At 38.0% G+C, this 20,704-nt stretch overlaps 1 protein-coding gene across 6 annotated transcripts in view; it reads left to right on the top strand.

Annotated features, from left to right (window-relative positions):
• Nucleotides 1-20,704, top strand: part of LOC118544846 (leucine-rich repeat and immunoglobulin-like domain-containing nogo receptor-interacting protein 2) — a 1,211,198-nt gene that overhangs the window by 874,202 nt on the left and 316,292 nt on the right. For all 6 annotated transcript variants that reach the window (XR_013443711.1, XM_078061341.1, XM_078061337.1 and 3 more), the window contains one exon: nucleotides 4,074-4,232. The gene's annotated coding sequence lies outside the window, so the exon portion shown is untranslated. The remainder of the gene's footprint in view (nucleotides 1-4,073; nucleotides 4,233-20,704) is intronic.

Genomic DNA, 20,704 nt, shown 5'->3' with positions numbered 1-20,704 from the left:
TATCAATGAACTGTATCTCCACTCCATTTTTCAAAGGCTCTATGTCCTTGGACAATAACTTAAACTCGCTGGTTCTTATTTTAATCACCTTAAAGTGGACATTATTATAATACTTTGCATGGTTTTTGAGAAATGAGAAACTGTACATAAGACAGCAACAGGCATATACATTTTTGTTGATAACCCCCACCTGCTGGGAAATAATCTGTGACTTCTACATCTGACTAAATGAAGAAGAAGAATAAAATAATTTAGACACAATCATTTTGTAACTAAAAATGGTGGCACCTTCTCTTTCCCAATCTCACCTATAAAAGGGACCTATTTGAAATTTCTGAGGCAGAAAGCCTCACAACTTTGATCATTGATAACCTACTTATTCCTATATTCTTGATGATTATATCTTGATGTTTGTGCGGGGAAAATGAGTAACCTAGATACAAAGCTTGCAAAATGCACCGAGCAGTCATTTCACAAATGCACTGAGCTCACAAAGTGCTAAACGCGCTTCCAGTTCTGCTGGCTACCCGGGGGCTGTGCAGCACAGCTCCATGGGGAAGATGAAGCACGTCCCTGAGATAAAGTTTAAAGAACAATATATCAACAAGTACAAATCAATAGCCTATAAAATGAGTGCCTAAGTGCTGAGGGGATCCTTTGGAAAGCTTTCTTCAAAGCAGTAAGATAAACTAAAAGGGTAGTGGTTAGTGTGCATAAAGAAAGACAAAGAAGACCAAAAGTCAATTACAAAGCACTTAAGGCCAGTTGACCAAGAAGCAAAAAAAAATAGGGTCTGTGAATGTTTGAATTTCTTCTACTATTTTCAAATTTTATTTTGGTCCTGTTTTGTTTTAAATTCATGCACAGCTGTGTTTTATCAACAGGTTCTGTATACCATGCCCCTACCTAGAACCTCTCTGAACATTGTCAAAAATTCATTGATAAAATTTAAATCAACATTATTGAGGTATAATTTACATACAGTACGATGCGCTCATTCAAAGCTCATTTTTGAAAGAATACAAGTTTCTAAAAAAAAAAAAGATAACAGCATTTATATTTATATTTTAAAAGGCTTGGTCTCAGACAAATCATCCCAGTAATAAACAGAGGCTCAAAAAACATAAGATGAGAAAATAGAAGAAAATTAAACTGTTTGGAAACCATATTGATTTTAGTAAAACTTACTTAATTTCCAGGAGTATTATTTAAAGCATTTTCTGTACCTTTTGTTTTCATGTTCCTATTCAACAGCATATTTAAAGAGAGAGAGAAGTGAAAAATTTATTTTAAGCATTTTTTTTTTTCATTCTGAATATTGGTCATAGAATAAAGTTTCAAACCAATGTCATGGTATTAGTAGTTCTCATGAATGCCTCATGGATTTCTTTTTGAGAAAAATACATGCATTTAATTTTATGTATTTTATGTATCTTCTTTGAGAAAACACATGGAATGGGTTATACAAAAATTGCATGAAGTAACTTGTTGTACAACAGGCCCCACCCCCACCTGTTAAAACACAAATCTGTGAACTGTGATGTAGATTGCACAGGATTGTATGCGATGCCCATACACACACCTGGGGGGCACTGACTCCATATTGGATGCCAGAAACATCAATGTACTAATTGGTTGGATTTTTCTGAACTATTTTGACAGTTAATTGGCTTATGGAAAAAAAAAAAAAACTTAAGAGTGACACAAAACCATCACATCCAGTAAAAGCTTTGTATGAGTCAGCTGTATGAATCAGTCATTTTAGATTGCAGCTTTGCCTTTGGCCTATAATGCTATACTCACTGACAAACTTCATAAAATCCCATGGTCCAGTCATCTAGGAGTAGGATATAAAATAAGGCCAATTATTTTGATATGGTCTAATGTGGCTTCCTTTCTTTGTTACAAATATATGCCAACAAATCAGAATAGAATAGATAGCAATTTTTTTTTAGGGAAGAATGTGTGTCTTTTCATTTTCTATCTGGCACTAAACCTGGAACAACTGAGGTACTCAATTCAAAGCTGTGGAATGAATAAGTAAGTTAATGGATAAGTCAGTGATCAATAGTCAGTGGAAAACCATCAATATTGAAGAAAATACACACAACCTACCCCTTCAAAGAAGGGATCAATAGCATCATTTTGGTATAATGAAATAAAGCCCCTTTTAGAAAGCAAGTAGTTACAGTGATTTACTTATTTTTTACTCTTTTGTAGTAAGTTGCAGAACTCAAGTTGGAGAAGTCACACTAGGGCACAGACAGACAGGTGCTTCCAAAGCAGGTAGCTTTTAAAATGTTTCCATTTCAAAGTCAGTGTGGGAGCTTGGAGATTATGTTTATAAACACTTCCCTGTCATTAGGTCCACCAGTGTATGACTTCTTTCAATATCCTGCATGACTGCCAAGAGACCAAAAAAGATTATGCTCATGAGAACAGATTTTTTTAAAAGGGAATTGATCTGATAATTTTTAGAGCGTACATAAAGCAGCAAAGAAATAGACTGATTTTTGGCATGAAATAAAACATTTTACATCCATAAGTTGACCAAGGTTTTAGTTAGCAAATACCAGAGCTGGGATCAACACATTTAGAACATTCTGACCTTGAGGGGTGTGTGTGTGTCTGGCTGTGTTTGCTGGCGGGGCGGGGCTGCGGGGTCTGGGTGTATGGATATCTATGTGTGTCACTAATAGCATTGACGTTCCTGTTCTGAACTGTAGAACGATCACTTATGATTGTTCACAGGCATACATGCCTCTCCTTTTAAGGGCTGATTTTGAAGCATTGCATTTTAGTTGGAGGTATGTACTTGACTTCAACCTCTTGCCTTCTTACCATTTTTGCGGAAAAGGCGCAAGAGGGTATCTTATTCCTGTGCCTCTTAATGAAGTCTCCACATTGACGTCTGGGAATACATGAAGCTCTAATCACAGGTGCATGAGGATCTATCATTCTGTGGCTTATTAAAATCGGGTTTTGCACGTGTGTCCGTGAATCGGCAGCACATAATCATCCACACGAGTCCCCCCCTACAGACTTAGAATGACCTCTCAGCCATTTCTGTTGCACTATTTAGAAAACAGTAATAATTCTGGTTTTGTATGTGCATAACTAAATATGGTTACTGTAGCTAAGCAATCTAATAGTTACTTCTGGGAAGCCCAATAAGCTAGTCTGTTCATTAGTATCCTTCTAAGTTTCTGTTGAACAGAGTCATCTGTGTGGCAGGTATGAGTACAAATAGGAGTTGTTGATTGTGCATTTTTTTTTTCTCCTTGAATGGAAGTCAAACATGCTTATGAAGTTTAAACAGCTTATTTCTTCATATGGACACAGATTGTGAAATATTAGGTATGTGGTAGATTGTCCTAAAATTTCCTCATCTAATTACTTTCCTGGGCTGTGGGCATTTCCTTTGTGCACACATTCTGCCTACAATGTGTTCATGTTGGTTACTGTTTTGTAGTCTGTGTCTCCATATGGATAAAGGTGGCTGTTGAATTTGCAGCATCTCATATATGCCCCTCAAAGGCGTTTCTCACACACTAGCCTACAGACGTGATGCAAGTTTTTTACAAGGAATGTTGACACTGGCCAGAGTGTGAGAACTAACAAAGGAAACTATCTTTGATCTAAACCATCATGTGGATTTTTCTTTAGCTGCCGATGAGTTTGGTCCTGTTGAACCACATTGCTCAGTTACCCTGAGAGTATGATGGGTAGAGACAGAAAAATATTCTGGGTACTCCAAGTGGTCACCTACATGAAGGAGAAGGGGTACACACCATAAAATGTGTGAGTTTTAATATCAATAATGTTTATTTACACTGACAGCTTAAATAGATCAATAATACTGTTAAGAGGAGCATGCACTCAGCAAAAACACCTTTGTAGCACATAAAGTTCAGTCTTCTGGCTTTAATGTTTATCAGCATCTTGAGAGGCATTTATAGCCCCTCACATACTCCTTTATGATTCTGTTATTGATTAAGTAATGATGCCTGCTGGACCTAGGACATGGTTCACTATTTTTCAATTAAAATGAAGAAATACCTTGTTTGTTGCAGGTTTGCTTCAAGCAATTGGCTTGTGGGACTTTGAGAGATGCTGCTGCCCATGACATGTTGGAATTACCATGATCAACTACCCAGTTTGGATTTCACCCAGTGGCCAGGAGCTTTGCATGGTAGACAGCAAGGGTTGGATTTTTAAAAAGAGTAAATCAGGTAAGATTTGAGGAAGACATCTGATCATTTATCACTTGCTATAAGGGCTTTCATGTGTTGCCAAGATGTATTGAATAATGTATAGCTTTTCTATTTATTTTCTAAGTCCACTGAACAGGTTGTTGAAATGGTACTCCCTTGGATTTAGGAGAATGTATATAGTAATAATTGAGTCCATTTTTCCTCAAGAGAAGAGAGGAGTTATTTTAAGATACACATAAAGCAGACACAAGATAGTATGGATGCAGGTTAATGCAATAGCCAAAAATTGCAAGCTAAGGACATTTCCTCTTTAAGTAACTCCTCTGAACTATAATGGGATAAGCATTTGTACTTTTGAAGATGGTGTAGGGAAAGTGTTGCTGTTAAGTAGTTGTATTTTACATGATATGGAAATGTGTCAGTTAATAGTATATGATCTTATAAATATGCCTCGGGGTTACTCTTATTTAGAAGATAATACTATTAGTCTGCCTTTTATTTCTTTGTATTTATCACTTAATTTCTGTTCCTCTAAGTATTATTTAAAATGGTGACACAATGACATACTTCATTATTACTGTGGCTCCTAGAATTTACAATGTTATACTTTAAGTATTCTTTTTGCTACTTTTCTCTATTTCATTTTGGAAACTCTTCTCCACTATTACCCATAGTTTGGTCAGATCTTCTTAACTGTCTTCCTCCTCCATAACATAATTTGAAGTTGTTATCAACAAATACCTGGGAGAACCACAAATTATTCTTGGGCTCTGACTTAAAGACCATCAAAGCTTTTACAGCTTCTTGGAATTTTATGCACCCCAAAGCAAGATTTTCTTTAAGTTCAATTACAGAAACAGAAAACATAAGTAAACTTCATTAACTGAGAAAAAAAGGAGGGCGATTATTCTAAGTCACTTGAACTTTTTACAAATATAGCTTTCTTACTTTATGAAAATAAATGGAACTCAGTCAATAAATCATAGCCTAAGATAATTATTTGGATGTAAAAGAGAACTTCTCAAGTGACTGAGAATAATTGATTCTTTAAAGGTTGATAAATATCCCTCCCCAATCCCATAATAACTTATTTGTCTATAAGATGATATCAAGTGAGTCCAAAACTCAAATAGACACAGATTTCAAATTTGTTAGAAGGAGTGTAGATCACCAGACTCGTGGCAGAAACCCTTATTGATGACCTGAGTTGTGGACGATTGTCCTGCTTAGTGGCAACGTGGGTTATCCATACTTAGAAGAATTCTGCTAGTATGTAAATAAAAGTGACATCAAAATGCAGGATGCATTTGGGGAATAAAGCTCAACTTACTTCCAGGCTTTGTAGCATTAAAATCAAGCAAATAATTAAAGCAAGAATGCTTCATGATAGACTTACATATTCTTAAATGTTTAAGTCTTAGTCTCTGAGTCCAAAATAAATTTCATCCTGATTGTGTGTACTTCTATATTTTCAACAAAATTGGGTTGTATGTTAAAACATCAGACTTAAAAGAAAAAAACAAAAAGGAGAAGGATAAAATTAAATCTATTTTGAAGGTAATCATGTGATAATGCAATTATTAGCACTTATTTATTGTATCACAAAGGAAGAGCTCTCCTCTACTGTGAGACCAGAATTTTTATTCTTTAGAATACTTTATCTTTCTGAACTGTGTAGGTTATCAGTATAGTAAAAGAATACAAGGGCTTTTGATCTGAGTATTATAAAGAAACATAATGTCTTTTCTCTTTGGACAGTCTTTTGAAGTAAATCCTGTTAATTAGGAGATACAGAGATAGTACATTCCACTGTCCTGTATAAAAACATATGATATAGAAGGGCTCCAAGAACATAAAAGATTTGACAGTGAATTCATATATTTTCCCAGTTAAAGGTTAACTCTTTAAAAATGAACAGAAAATTTATACATTATAGCTTTATAGTTTATATTAGTTTTAAATTCATTTTTGTTCTCTGTTATAAGAAGGGCAGTTGCATTTTTTATAGCAATGCATGTTAGCTTCTCCATAAAGTTAAGTGCCAAAACTTCCCAATTCTGCTTCTCAAAAGTTTATAACAAAGCCATAAAAATTTGTACTGTCCTAGCTTAAAAGCAATTTTTCTTTCTTAAAGCATTTTAAAAGTAAAGGTTTGGGTGCCTGGGTGGCTCAGTTGGTTAAGGGACTGCCTTCGGCTCAGGTCATGATCCCAGGGTCCTGGGATCGAGCCCTGCATTGGGCTCCCTGCTCCGTGGGAAGCCTGCTTCTCCTCTCCCCCTCCCCCTGCTTGTGTTCCCTCTCTCGCTGTGTCTCTCTCTGTCAAATAAATAAATAAAATCTTTAAAAAAAAAAAAAAAAAGTAAAGGTTTGCCTAGCTCAGGATTACATTATTGTATGCTTGTATGTAGAAGCAATATTACGCTAGAAAGACAAAATATAAAAGGTGAGATTTTTGAAAGTACTTCTGATAATAGCATGATGGGATATGCAGTCTTAACAACCCTCCCTGCCCTGAGTTCATCTCACAAAGTGAAACTGAAATGTAAATAGCTCAACTTTAGGTAAAATGAACTAAAAAGTTTAATGATATATTTCAAGCAGAATTCTCCATAAATTAAGATGAAGGGCCGTTAAACTGATTGGAGTTTTAGAAGGTCTTTGAGGCTTAGGAGGCATTTCAGCAGCACAGCTAAAAAGTGGGGAGAATTTTAATTGATGGAAAATAGGTATGACAGCATTCTAAGCACGGGGCACAGTATGGCAAAGCCACCCTGATGTAAAAATAAATGTTACCTTTGGAGAAGGGAAAGCTTGCCCCTGGAGAGTGGAGAGGCATGCAGGAAGAGGCGGAGCATAGAGGTAGGTGAGTGCTTTGCATGCACAGCTGCAGTGTTATAAATATGAACGTGATGTAGTCGAATCTGTGCTTAAAGGAAAGGACCCTGACAATGGGTGGGGTAGGGGCAAGGAAGGTATGTGCAGAGAGAAACGATAAACTCAGAATATTCAGTTCCACGAGTACAGAAATGTATTATTTTTAGTGCTGTGTCACCAGTGCGTGGAACAGTTCCTGCTCATCACTGATTCTGTTCCTCTCTGTTAAATGCTGACTAAATGAGTATCTCTCAGTGATAATCCATAAACTTCTACGTTTGCAACTTTTTCCTTTTTTAGAAATGGTTTGAAAACTCTTCATACAAAGGATGAAAAGAATTTAACTTACACGTTTTTCATCACATACATGGGTACACACACACACACACACACACCCCAAACTCTCCCAGTATGTGCTTGAAATTAAACCTCAGATCCTGTTCCTGAAATTCATGCTTCAATTTAAGATGGGGGCAGCTGCTACCCTCCTTTATTTCCCTTTTGAGACTTTTATCTCTCAGGCTTTATCCTTCCCTTCATCGTTTTATCATCACATCAATCACTGTTTCTCTCCTTGGGAATGCAGCGAGCATCGCAGGCACATTTTTATGGCTAGAAAGCAAACCTACCCTACTTGGCCTGTAGTGCTTACTTAAACCTAATTAAGTAATTCTGCTGAAAGTATCATGTCCTTTCCATCACAATGCACATTTGGCCAAAATGATAGGGAACACTTTAAAGCGGTGGAAAATAGCTGGGGAAGGGAGTCCAAAAAAGACACAAGATGAATGAGAGTGAACTTCAGCTCAACCTTCTTCAACACCATCGTCTAACGAGCTGGGGTGCATTCACACCTCTACTACCGGAAACTCCTAACTCACAGCCCGGCTTTCACCCTAATTGTTTTATTGAAAATTACCATTGTAGTAAGGCTCTCCAGAAGTAAACCAGATTCAGTACATTTTGTATGATTGAATCATCTATTTTCAGGGAAGTTCTCTTATAGTCTGGGAAAAATGTAAGAATTTCTTTCTAAATATGCATACTTAAGGAAATGTAGATATGATTCATTAAATGTAATATTCTTGAGACCAAGGTCTTTGTCTTTCTTCTCTAAGACCTTAATTCCAAAGCCATGTACATTTTCAGTAAACATATCTGATGAGTGAATGAATGAATGAATGAATGAATATCAAAACTTGTGCTTCAGACCAAAATTGTAACTTCTGTGTTAACAGTAGGAAATACATCTCTGTCTTGTTAGTGAGGCCAATTGGCATTTGGTTCTCTTGTCCAGCATCAGATCACGGGTGTCTTATTCTCTCATGGCTTCCAATACTGCCATTATTTAGTAACAGATTTTTTAAATCACCTAATGACAAATAAAATTTTTTTAGGGGTATGGAGGATTTAATATAAAGTAAAGTACCAAGGAAAAACTTTTATTAAATGGCTTCTTGCCTTTATAAGTAAAGTATGATTCTCTTTTACAAACAGTCACAAATTTTAAAAATTTATTTTTATAGATCTCAAATGCTTGGAAGAAAGAAGCAAGGTTTTGTCTCTTTCCATGCTGTTGGGTGTGGACTTTTCTGGATAGAAGTCACTAGAATACTACCATCCTAGCAAGCTACCCTTTTGTATTTCGAAGAGGCAGGTTATAGCAAATTGTAGTTGTAAATATACTATTACATTTAAAGGCACTGGCTTTAAGTGAGGCCTGGATTTGAATCCCAACTCTGACACTTACAAATTCTGTGATCTTGGGCAAGTGATTTGTCATCTGAGAGACGATTCCCAATTGGTAACATGCACATCTTAATAGCTGCCCCATGTACAATTGTAAGAATTAAATGAGATCAGACATATAAGACACTCAGCAGAACATCTGACACAGTATAAATAAGTTACTGCTATTATTATTATTATTTATGGTCTATAGAGGTAGCAATTCTACCCAGACATTCATTTGTTTCAGCCAAACTTCAGAATATTTTACCCTTGGTCCCTAGAAGGAAATGAGATGTAAAATGCTTAGCAGAATACCTGACATGCCTCATAAGCACTCAGTAAGTGTTTGTTGTTGTGGTGCTAGTTATAATTATTAGTTCCTTATATAAGCATTTCTCTTCTTTAGGCTCTTTGAGGAGATCTTGGGTCTAATCTTTCTATAGCAACAACTTCCTTCTTAGGATAATGGCAGATCTAGGAGTTATGGTTAGTGTTATAACTCTAAGATAGGGCCCTGTTTAACCATCTGTTATTAGTTATATTATAATCACATTGCTGGGTATCTTGGTATTGAGGTGAATACCATTTTCTTTAAAACCCAAGATGACCAGAATGGTTTTTCATACCAAATTATAGTCTTTAGAATCAATAAAACACATTGAAAGCCACTAAATGAAACATTAACATGTATCTTACAGTAGCAAACATATCATCCTGATCTCTTGACATAGTTCTCTAACTTGGAAATACTACTTTAATATACACTCATAGAGACTGTCTTTAAAGGTCCCTGACATTAATCAAGCATTATATGTAATTATGCCTTTAACCTTTCTTTTTGTTACATGTATTTTACAAGAAAGACTGTTATTAATTTTGAAATGAAAATTTAGAATTAAAACTACATTTAACATGGTATACTAATAGTTTAAAAATTAACTGTCATGGGCGCCTGGGTGGCTTAGATGGTTAAGCGTCTGCCTTCAGCTCAGGTCATGATCCTGGGGTCCTGGGATTGAGACCTGCATCAGGCTCCCTGCTCCTTGGGGAGCCTGCTTCTCCCTCTGCCTGTCTCTCTCTCTCTCTCTCTCATGAATAAATAAATTAAATCTTTAAAAAAAAGAAAGAAAGAATTTAAAAAATTAACTGTCATGATTAATCTCACAACATGCCACCTAAAACCACATAAGAGAAAAATGGGGATAAATCAGAGACAATTCCAAGCATTTCTGGCCTGACTTTGTAGACTCTCTGTTTGGGCTGTCCCCAGTCTTGTAAGCAAAAGGCAGGATCTAGGTCATCAGCAGAGATGTGAGGGAAGGTGAAGTAGAGTAGAAAACTGAGGGAGGGGGTGTGGAAAATGAATCAATCCGAAGTGAATAAAGGATTCCAGACTTTGGTGAAGGGCTTTCTAGGATAGGACTGTGGGTTTCTGCAAAAAGCCAGGACCGGAAAGATGCTCCTCTTCCCTCAACAGCTTGCTGTCACCCTCAGTGAGGGGCAGAGGAAGCCACGGGTGTAAAGGAAGGGGATTCTGGGGTGCGCGGTGGTAAGGGAAATAGCACTGGCGTGATGGGCTGTGCGGTTAAACGGGCAGTCAAGCAGAGTCCTGCCAGGGCTTAAAAGCTTGCTGCAATGTGTGCACTGGTTTTGCACTGAGTGGCGGGAAATCCCTGAGTGAGCACAGGGAACATTTCATTAGAAGGGATTTATTTATTCTAAGGAGAAGATTTAGCATGAAATCAAGAGACTGCTGGAGACAAACAATCTTTACAAAGTCTCTTCTGCAGCAATGTGTCTCTTTCTGTTGAGTCCAACATGACAATAGGAATGCAATAATTGGATACCGTGTCTCTTTCTGTTGAGTCCATCATGACAGTAGGAATGCAATAATAATGAGACCCACCCTAAATTGAATATCAGGATCAGTATAGGTCTTTTATATCAATAACCCTGAAAGAGAGACATAGTTTTACACATATTCAAGATGAAGAAACCGGGACTTAGAAAAGTGAGTCACTTTTCCAGGCTTCCCACAGCTAATACATGCGAGGGCAAATTTCCCTCCCAAGATCTCCTTTTTATAAAACCTGTGTGTTTTCCATTATGCGATTATCCTGTTTTTCGGTTAAGACTAACATCCCAGTCCTTATGCCATTATATGAGTGTGCAAATTTGCTCTATGCTCTCTTATATATTTTTATAATAGTTTGTCATTTTTCCCTTGTTGCATATGTGTGCACGTTGCTTTTCCAGGAATTTGAAAGTCGCTTAAGAGGTAGAGGTGTTTCTTTTTCTGGAGGGCCCGTTACTGCTAGTGTTATCAGACGCCCTGATTCCGAACAAATGTTTGCTGCCGATGATGTCAGTTAACAAACTGGTTTCCCCTTTTCAACAAGGAGAAGAAAACTTACATACAGACTTCACATAAAATTCTTGGCATAGGGGCACCTGGGTGGCTCAGTCGTTAAGCATCTGCCTTCGGCTCAGGTCGTGATCCCAGGGTCCTGGGATCGAGCCCCGCATCGGGCTCCCTGCTCAGCGGAGAGCCTGCTTCTCCCTCTCCCTCTCCCCCTGCTTGTGCTCTCTCTCTCACTGTCTCTTTCTCTGTCAAAAAATTAATAAAATCTTAAAAAAAAAATTCTTGGCATAAACGTCCTATACAATTTTAGGTACCTGTAATTTCTCAAATATTTACGTAAATGGCCAAATTAAAGATCATTTGAGTAATATATTGTCTTTCACCCATGTAGCCTTTCTTTCCCCTAATGGAGAATGCCAGAGTAATTTAACAGATCATTTTCCAGCCTCAGTTCTGGGCAACACTGCTCTGGAGATGTACATTCCAGGTACAAAATGTTTTGTGGCCACTTTTGTTTTGCTGGTGTGGAGATTTATGATAAGGACTGGCTCAGAAAGAAAGAATTTAGGTTTGCCTGCCACACTTGCCAGTCCCTTCCCGAATAAGTAGAGGATTGTTGGTCGGAGGAACGGAAGTAGTTTGGAATCATCTTTTCCCACAGATTACAACTCTGGTGTCGAGAACATAGGCTTTGGCCAGATACATTCTCATTCTCTTTTCTCCTCCTTTTTTCTTCCCTTTTTTCCTCTCCTTCCTCCTTCTCCTCCCTTTCTTCCTTTTTTCTTCTCCCCCCTTCTTTTTCCCATCCTCTTCCTCTTTCTCCCCCTCCTCCTCCTCCTCCTTCCACCCCTCCCCCACCCCAGACACACATACTCTCCCCTCTTTTCTCTCTCCTCCCCAACCTAGCAGCATGCTAACATTTTTGTCCCCCCCGCTTTGTGCTTCCCTGTGTTCAGTCCAACCTACCATCACCTCCAGTAACCTCCCTTCTGTAGATACGTCACTGCCATCAATGAGGTTATAACTTTTTCATTCCAGCAAAGTCTGGACACTGTTCTCCACTTCCCTGTTTTTAAGCAGAGAGACATTGTAATTTTAAGGCAACTCCTATAGATGGAGTTCCTTTTACCAGCGAGTTCCTTTTCGGAGGGTAACCTCGCTTTCACACTCCTGGTAGGAGAATGCTATACACAGACTACATTTTCCACAATCAAAATACAGCCCTAATGATGAAGCCAAAGCCAGTTAGTGTTCGGCTATGTCATTAGCAGCAGCATCAGGAGACTTTTGCGGGGAGTCTTTTTTTGGGGGGGGGGCTGGATCAGAAGAAATAGTTTCCACCCACTTCTGTCTGCTTTCACCTCCACATGGATTAAAGACACTTACTACTCTTAAATATTAACTTTACCTTCAAGGAGTTTATGATGCCAGTGCCAAGAAACACAGATATGTAACTTTATCAAAAAAGAAAGAAGGCAGAATACTGCTAGTGCCAGACAGGACCTTGGGTCAAGGACAGAAACAACAGAGATTCAGAGGAAGAAAAAGTCCTGGTGGGCTGGAGGCCTCAGGGAAGCTTGATGAAGGGGGTGAATCCAGAGCTGAGCCTCAAAGAAAGAGTAAGAATTGTCTTTGCTCTTAAAAATGCTTTGCCAGAATCATCTTTTAATGTTTCCCTTTCTTTGGTTTTGTCTGCGACCCAGTCAAACCTACAGCTGAGAGCAAATCTCAACATGTCATTCCCATACCTTGAGGAGAAAGCACTTATTTCTTAATGTATCCTATGTATCACTTTTTATATCTTGAGACACCCTCCTATGCATGTACTGTATTTGCAGTGTTTGCTCTCCCGCCTCGCGTATGTCTGGTTCTTGCTTGTCCTTCTTGACTCCTTGAACAGACTTCTACCACATCAGTTTCTCTTGCTAGAACGTGAGTCCTCTCAGGCAGAGATCAATTCTCGTTTCCCAGAATGGTTGTATCTCACCATTGTATAAGTGAATGTATAAGTGAACATATGCCTTTTCTTCTCAATTATATTAGGACTAAATCACATAATTCTTTGTCAGTTTGGATGACTGGAAATCAAACCCTACTTGTCTTTGCCTTTACTTAGCTGAAATGCCATTATGGGTTGGGTGAAAAGAACAGTGAGTTCTAGAATGTTTAGTAAAAATGTTGTGGGCTGCCAAATATGATGTAAATTATCAGGATTCAAAACAAAAGTTCTGTCTGGAGCACTGGAAATATTGCAGATGGTATTGAAATGTGACTCAAAAATGTGATTTCATAAAAAAATGATAGTATTTATACAAGCAATTCAAAGTACATTGAAAACTAACACAGATAGAAAAGTTTTAAGGGTTTAAATACATTTTCATGATTCTATGTTTACTAGAATTCAGCTAGGCTCTAAAGCTCAGGAAATATCTTCCAGGAGAAAGTCTCCTTATTATAGAGTACAGTTATTATAGTATAGTATAAGAGAGTATAGTTATTATAGCCTAATATTTAAGCTAACTTAAAATAATTTTTATGGAAAGAAAAATAATGTTCTGTTTCCTGGATAAGCTTGCAGCAGAATGAAAACATGCTTCATCAGCAAAATGGGTAGTTTTCTCCATCTGATCTTTCATCGAATAAAATTCTTAATCAAGCCAAAACCTTCTGAAAGACATGATTTGGAGAACTTCCAAAAAAAAAAAAAAAAAACTGTCCTGAAAGGAATGATAAATTATAGTTTGATCTCATTTGTCCTAAATTCTGCATATCATTCACCCATGAGCTATAGTTGTCTCACCCTTGTGAGCTACGTCCCATAACTCATTCTAGTCAATATGCTGCATTTACTACTGAAGAGACTCATATCTTGGAAATAACCTGACTGTTTCACACCATGTTCTTTAATGAATCAGAAGGTAATTGCATTACGTACCTTCCTAGTTGCCAAGTCTAACCATATTCCACCCAGGCGAGTGTGTGACTAGCCTCTGTATCTGGCGTGCTCTGTGAGATTTAATCACGGGCATGATTGAAGTGGAACTCTGAGACTGGATGGTGAAGTTCCCTCAAATGCTTGGATTACAAAGATCGAGAGCAAAGTCAGCTTGCCTTTTTCAGAAGGCCTTTTGTTTGTTATTTAGAAATTGTCACAGGTTCAAACAGGAGTCTTGCAAACACAGAAACCCAGTCGCTAAGGTTTGAATATACCAGGGAGACATAATACAATTTAAGCCTAGAAACAAATCTGTTACAAATCAGGATCAAGTAATGCCAGATGTATAGAAGTGAAGGTGAATATCTGCCAGATCTGCCTTAGGATAGCATAAATCAATTAGTAACACTCTGTTATTTGTGAATTCACTTCCCTCTGTATTAGCTGCCGTCCACGTCTCTATTTCCCTTTCCTGCCAGACTATAAACATCTTAAGGCTGGGCACTGGTTCCTTCTTATTGTGGCAGTCTTTACCCCTAAAAGAGACCCTGATGAATGGAGGTGATGATAATTGAATGAATTAAAAAAAAAAAAAAAAGCCTGACACCTAACAGGCCCTTAATATGTATTTATGAATAAGTGAATTAATGAATTGATGAAAGAATGAATATGCATATGACATTTTACTACAGTGGATATATTTTAATAGTCAACTGAGGCTTTTAATGCTCAAAACAAAAGGATATGCACTCTCATCTACTTTAGGAATCAATTAGACTGAAAATTCAAATTTGAATATTACATTTAAAACATCAGAAGTAAAATTCCTTGCCAATATTTCCAAATTACATACTGTATTCTAATGCTTTTGGCTCAGTTGGTTAAGCGATTGCCTTCGGCTCAGGCCATGATCCTGGAGTCCTGGGATCAAGTCCCACATCGGGCTCCCTGCTCAGCGAGGGTCCTGCTTCTCCCTCTGACCCTCTTCCCTCTCGTGCTCTCTGTCTCTCATTCTCTCTCTCAAATAAATAAATAAAATCTTTAAAAAAAAATAAAAAATAAAAATAAATAAATAAAATTATCTTTCTACTGCGGCAAAGAGTGACATTTATAGTGTGCTCTAGGTATCTGTAAATTTAGCCTGTTCTGTCCATGCATCCACATTCCCCTTACCTTCTTTTTCAATAAATCCTCCTGTTTTTTTTTATTTTATTTTATTATGTTATGTTAATCATCATACATTACATCATTAGTTTTTGATGTAGTGTTCCATGATTCATTGCGTATAACACCCAGTGCTCCATTCAATACGTGCCCTCTTTAATACCCATCACCAGGCTAACCCCTCCCCCCCACCCCCTCCCCCCTAGAACCCTCAGTTTGTTTCTCAGAGTCCATAGTCTCTCATACTCCTCCTCTTTAAAAAGAAATTAAGGCAGCTACTTTTCAGAGTTTGCAGGTCAGATCAGATGTTTTTGTATTTGAATGATATTTTTAAAAAGGACCATTTTAAATAATTATAATAACTGTTATATTGTTTCTCTTATGTTGTTACGAAAAAAAGAAATAAATCTAAGGTTGTTGTTATATAACAAAATAATTGCTGGGTTTTAATAGTGTAATGTGAGTCAATTCAAGGTCTGACTACCCCAGGGAAGAATTAGGCACTGGCCAAGTGGCTTTTAGGAAAAACATACATTTTGCAGTTAATCAAATAGAAAAATCACTACGGAACACTGGGCACTGGCCCAGCATGTTGCATTTACCCATTTAGCATCGCTTGCAGAGAGAATGACCCAATTCTTTCATTCTTTGAATGGAGGAGAACACCAAATATATTTACTACTGGATACATCAAGAGCTGCCCCCAAAGCATTACCAATCATTCAGATCACCCTGGTATCTAAACAACTCCCAGGTTTTTACATCTACTCTGAACCTTCCACTTCTGCAAATGGATCTTGTCTTAATTGGAACAAACTTGCGAGTAGTAGCTATATAAAAAGGAAATCACACAAAGATGATCTAATAACTTCATTGGTAGTACCCTGTGTTTAAGTTTATATTTGTTATAGCCATTAAGGCAAAAAAATTATACCTTTGAACATATTGAATTCCTTTATTAGATTGAGATCTCCCTGTGGCATTGGTGCATCTTATTTACATTGTAGTCCAGTGCCTAATGAAGTGATGAACATTTAATAGCTCCCCAATAAATGTTTGCTGAATTAATGAGCGCTTTCTGTACACTATTTTCGTATCATCTTCAGATGTGCATTCTTTGCCTTTCATCCACATCTTCTGAAATTCTGTTTATCACTCCATTTAACATCCCCCCAAATTGCTCAGAAAATATTTATCAGTATCTACTATATCATAACATAGTGATTAGCTTCTCAGAGCTTGTGATACGCCCTTCATTGTCCTAAAAGGAACTTACAATCTAGATGCAGAGACAAGACAAAAACATAAAAGACTAAATTACCACTTGAAGGAGTAAATGATTTTGAGTAAAACGAACACCATAAATGATATGAATATAGTGTAGTCTAAGATTGTGTCTAAGCTAGGTCCGTTCAGGAAATTCATATTTGGGAAAACCTGAGTTTCTTGGGCAACTGCCAGAGCTGAAGACTGGGGGAGCGGTGGGGGGGGACCCAGGAAGAAACAATCTAAAGGAAGAGAATCAGTAGACAAACCTGACCTGATAAGTAAGGCTTAGTCATCAGAGGAGAGAGTGATGTGATGAGCTGGTTGAATTTGTCCCCAACATAGCATTTCCGTTCACAACTGACTCATATGAGAATTTTAGAGAGACAAAAAGAATGGTGGCATAGAACTGAAACTCCTGTGGAAGATATTAATATTCATGAGATATTGCTCTTACATCTATAAGATAGTGGATACAAAGTTTGTATCCTTTAATAGAAGATAACAAAAAGGAATGGAGGTATTGCCCCCCACTTTGCCTCAGGAATAGTGTCTGGTTTGGGGAACTGGAAGATGCAGCTAATCATTGGCTAATCACTCAAACAAGGACGGTCTGGAAGCATCCCAGGTGTCATGCAGGTGCATCCGTGCTCAGTGAAAGAGCAGTACCTAACTGAAATATCAGTGTTCCTGACAAAGAAGGAAAGAGAGGGATACAAGAGTATAGTAGTGACTATTCATATTTTTGAGTCCATGTTGACTCCCTTTGGTGATATCTTGAAATACCTGGGGCAAGACCCAACAGAGTGTTATCGGCAAGTGGCATGTTACATACATAACAGATATTTAGAGAGAGGTGAGTTGACTGAGCCACAGTGCAACCTGGGAAGTCTTCATGAGGCAGAATCTAGATCTACAAGGAGAGATGAAGGTAGTGGGGAGAGGTGGTACTAAAAATGAAGATGAGCAAAGACATAGTATTGTGGTCTGTATGGGAAACCATGAACATAGCATTGTGACTGTAGCTCTGTGTAGAGTAAGAGAGGATGGTGAGCAACTGGATTAGAAATGACTATAAGGGGGGGGCGCCTGGGTGGCTCAGTCAGTTAAACGATGGACTCTTAGTTTCAGCTCAGGTCATGATCTCACGTTCCTGAGATCGAGCCCCACTTGGGGCTCATTGCTCAGCATGGAACTTGCTTGTTCCTCTCCCTCTTCTCCTCCCCCACCCTGCTCCCCACCCCCACTCTCTCTCTCGCTCACTCTCGCTCTCTCTCTGGAAAAAAATAAATGAAATCGTTTTAAAAAATGGATATCAGGGCCAAAATTTTAAAAAGCCTGTAGCTGCATCATGTCAAAAATCTAAAAATAGCAGGTTCCTGATGTGAAGATTTCAGAATTTTTGATAGTAAAATCCCTCCGACCCATAGCCATGCAGTAAGCACCTTACATATTTTATCTTTATTTTCAAAAGCTCTATGAAGAAGTATTATTATGTTTATTTTCTGTAAATCAAAACTGAAGCTTATAGAGTTTAAGTAACTTGCCCACCGTGATGCATTAATGGTTGAGCCAGGATCTGAGATGAGATCTGTGCAGTTCACATTGCACTGCCGCATCTTGCCACTCTCTCCTGACTGCACTCTGCTCAACACCCTGACCTCCCTCGCATCAGGGCAGCCTTGGATTTTTCCCACCCTGTTCTATTTCCTTGAATAAAATAGTGGTGATGCCATGCTATCTACAGATTGAAAAAACATGAATGGTGGGTGGGTCTCTCACTTCTTGAAATCCATTCTTTTAATGATATTCACTTTACCTGATATTTTTTGAAGTCAAAGGCTTTGAATTTTCCATTTTTTTTTCAATGCCTTGTGATGAATCTGACTTGAGCAGTTCACCTTGGTATGTTAACACCATAGGAGATAATGTGTGTGGTACTTTAACAGAAGACACACATTCATGTGCCCTCGGTGACTTACGGGCAGAGTTTAAGAGTTAAAGGAGATAATTTGGGAGAAAGGAAATAGGTTTTATAAAGGAGGATGAGGCGGGCATAAGAAATGTTGAAGACGGAGGAGACTGAAGTTAAGGAGGGCCAGCATGGGGGTGAAACGATTAGGCTTGATTTGTTCTACCTAGAACATGGCCTTCACAGGACACAAGACCAGCATTCTGAACTGGAAATAGGCATGACTTGGGGTCTAGAGATGAAGATACCCCCAGTGACAGGAAATCGATAAAGGCTTTCTCTACAGCTGAATGCGGAGGAACTGTCTGTCTACTCTAAAGACCCATGAACAACTAATGTAATTAGTTTCCAGGACCCTGTTAAAACTACTATGAATATACTATGAATATATGCAAGAATCACTAAGGGCATGAGCTATTGTGGGGAATACCCACCATGAGGAAAGAGAACTGTAGTAACTGGAAAATCTCCAAGTTAGTTGGAACAAAGAAGCACCATACCGTGTTGGGTGTTGTAAAAGGGTGCCAAGCTACTCTGCTACCGCTTCCTACTCTTTCATGTAAAACTGATTTAATCATACTTCTTCTTAATGAATGAATTTGTTTGACCTAGCAAAAACAGCCTACAAAGAAATTTCATTTTAATATAATTGTGTGTGAATTTGTCTTGGAAGTTGGAAATAATTGGGAGATAAATCCAATTTTAAGAGGCAAGTGAAGAAAAATCTTCAATATGCACAGTTCAGATAGCATTATGCATGTGGTTTTCTTCTAATTTATAATTCCCAGTTACTTATGAACTCAGTAAAAAATGAGAATGTGCTATCAAATATATCTGGACGTCAGTGTAACCCAAACATTAGTCATACATTTGCAAATTTCCGGAAGAAAAAAAAAAAATCCTCCTAAAAGGACCTTACTCTTTTAAATGTACTCTTACAAATGGGCCTTAGAATAATACAGTAGAGGTTTGCATAAGGCACAGAGGTGGAACAGAGGAGAGAATGGCTGAAAATAAATTGGTGTCTCGGAAACATTATTTTGATACTTATGGTTAGAACTAATTTTTTATGCTTTGGTCACTGAGATAATAAAATAACATGAATTATAAAAATATATCCATATATACCATCATCTACAGTAAATATTAATTGTAACTCCATTTTAGCTCTCAAATATATCCAGTTCTCCCCATCCTCTCTGCTCCGGGATTGATATAATGGTTTCTTAACTATTCTCTGTAGCTCACGTCTGGCCCTTGCTCAGTCTCTTTGCCATCAGATGGGGCTTAGTATCTGGAGGAAAATGGAGTTCCTTTTTTGTCCATTGCTCTCCAGGGAGGGGGATAATAACTGTGCCTGGAACGTTTGCTAAGTGGCCTATAAGTTTAAACATTGTCCTGTTGGAAGATCACAGAGCTTCTGTCAGGCTTACTTTCTAAATAGCAATGCCAGGAACCACTCGCTTAGGTGTGACTGCTGCCAAAGGATTAAGGTGTTTCCTTCCCCTCCCTGGATGGATGGGACCCTTGCTTACCCAAAGTCATACTAACAACCTTAACTCCTCTTCTGCAGAAGGAGTTAATTAAATGAAATAGTAAGGAGCAGAGTAAAATGGGCACAATATGGCAGAATTCAATCTGGGGTCCTTTTCCTCTGACTGGTAGCTTGGAATTTTTTGTGCAGTCCTTCACTGACTTTCCTGGGCCCCAGAGTATCTGAGAGCTTTTAGAAGAGTGCTCACTATTAGGGGCTTCGTTACCAAAACATTAAGCGACCACTGTCCCTGAATGGAAGATTCTGGATAGTTTTTGTGGCTCCTTTTTCAAGTGTGGTAAATTTTAGCCCTGTTTCATTTGTCTTTACAAAAGGACCACTATACTTTTTCCACTGACAGGATTAGATGATACTTAAGGCCATGAAACCAGTGTAAATAGGGGCTGCATTCAAGAGCAAGATAACTAAGGTGTATGGAATAAACGGTCTTTTCCAAGGAGCAAGGGAACATGTGATTGTTCATATGATAGGCAAGAACCAATCATATAGGTTGTTAGGAACAAGCTGGTTTCCTTTTAAAATAAAAGTCAGCCCACAGATTATTTATTGAGCACCTACGATGCGAGAGGCATTATTTGAAGTTCTCGTGATGGTGGGGAACCAGAAAGATGGACCCTAGCGATAAGGACTA

The sequence above is a fragment of the Halichoerus grypus genome, chromosome 14 (genome assembly GCF_964656455.1).
Source record: "Halichoerus grypus chromosome 14, mHalGry1.hap1.1, whole genome shotgun sequence".
Taxonomy (NCBI): Eukaryota; Metazoa; Chordata; class Mammalia; order Carnivora; family Phocidae; genus Halichoerus; species Halichoerus grypus.
Note: the sequence above shows the minus strand (reverse complement) of the source record. Positions and strands in the feature narration are given on the sequence as shown.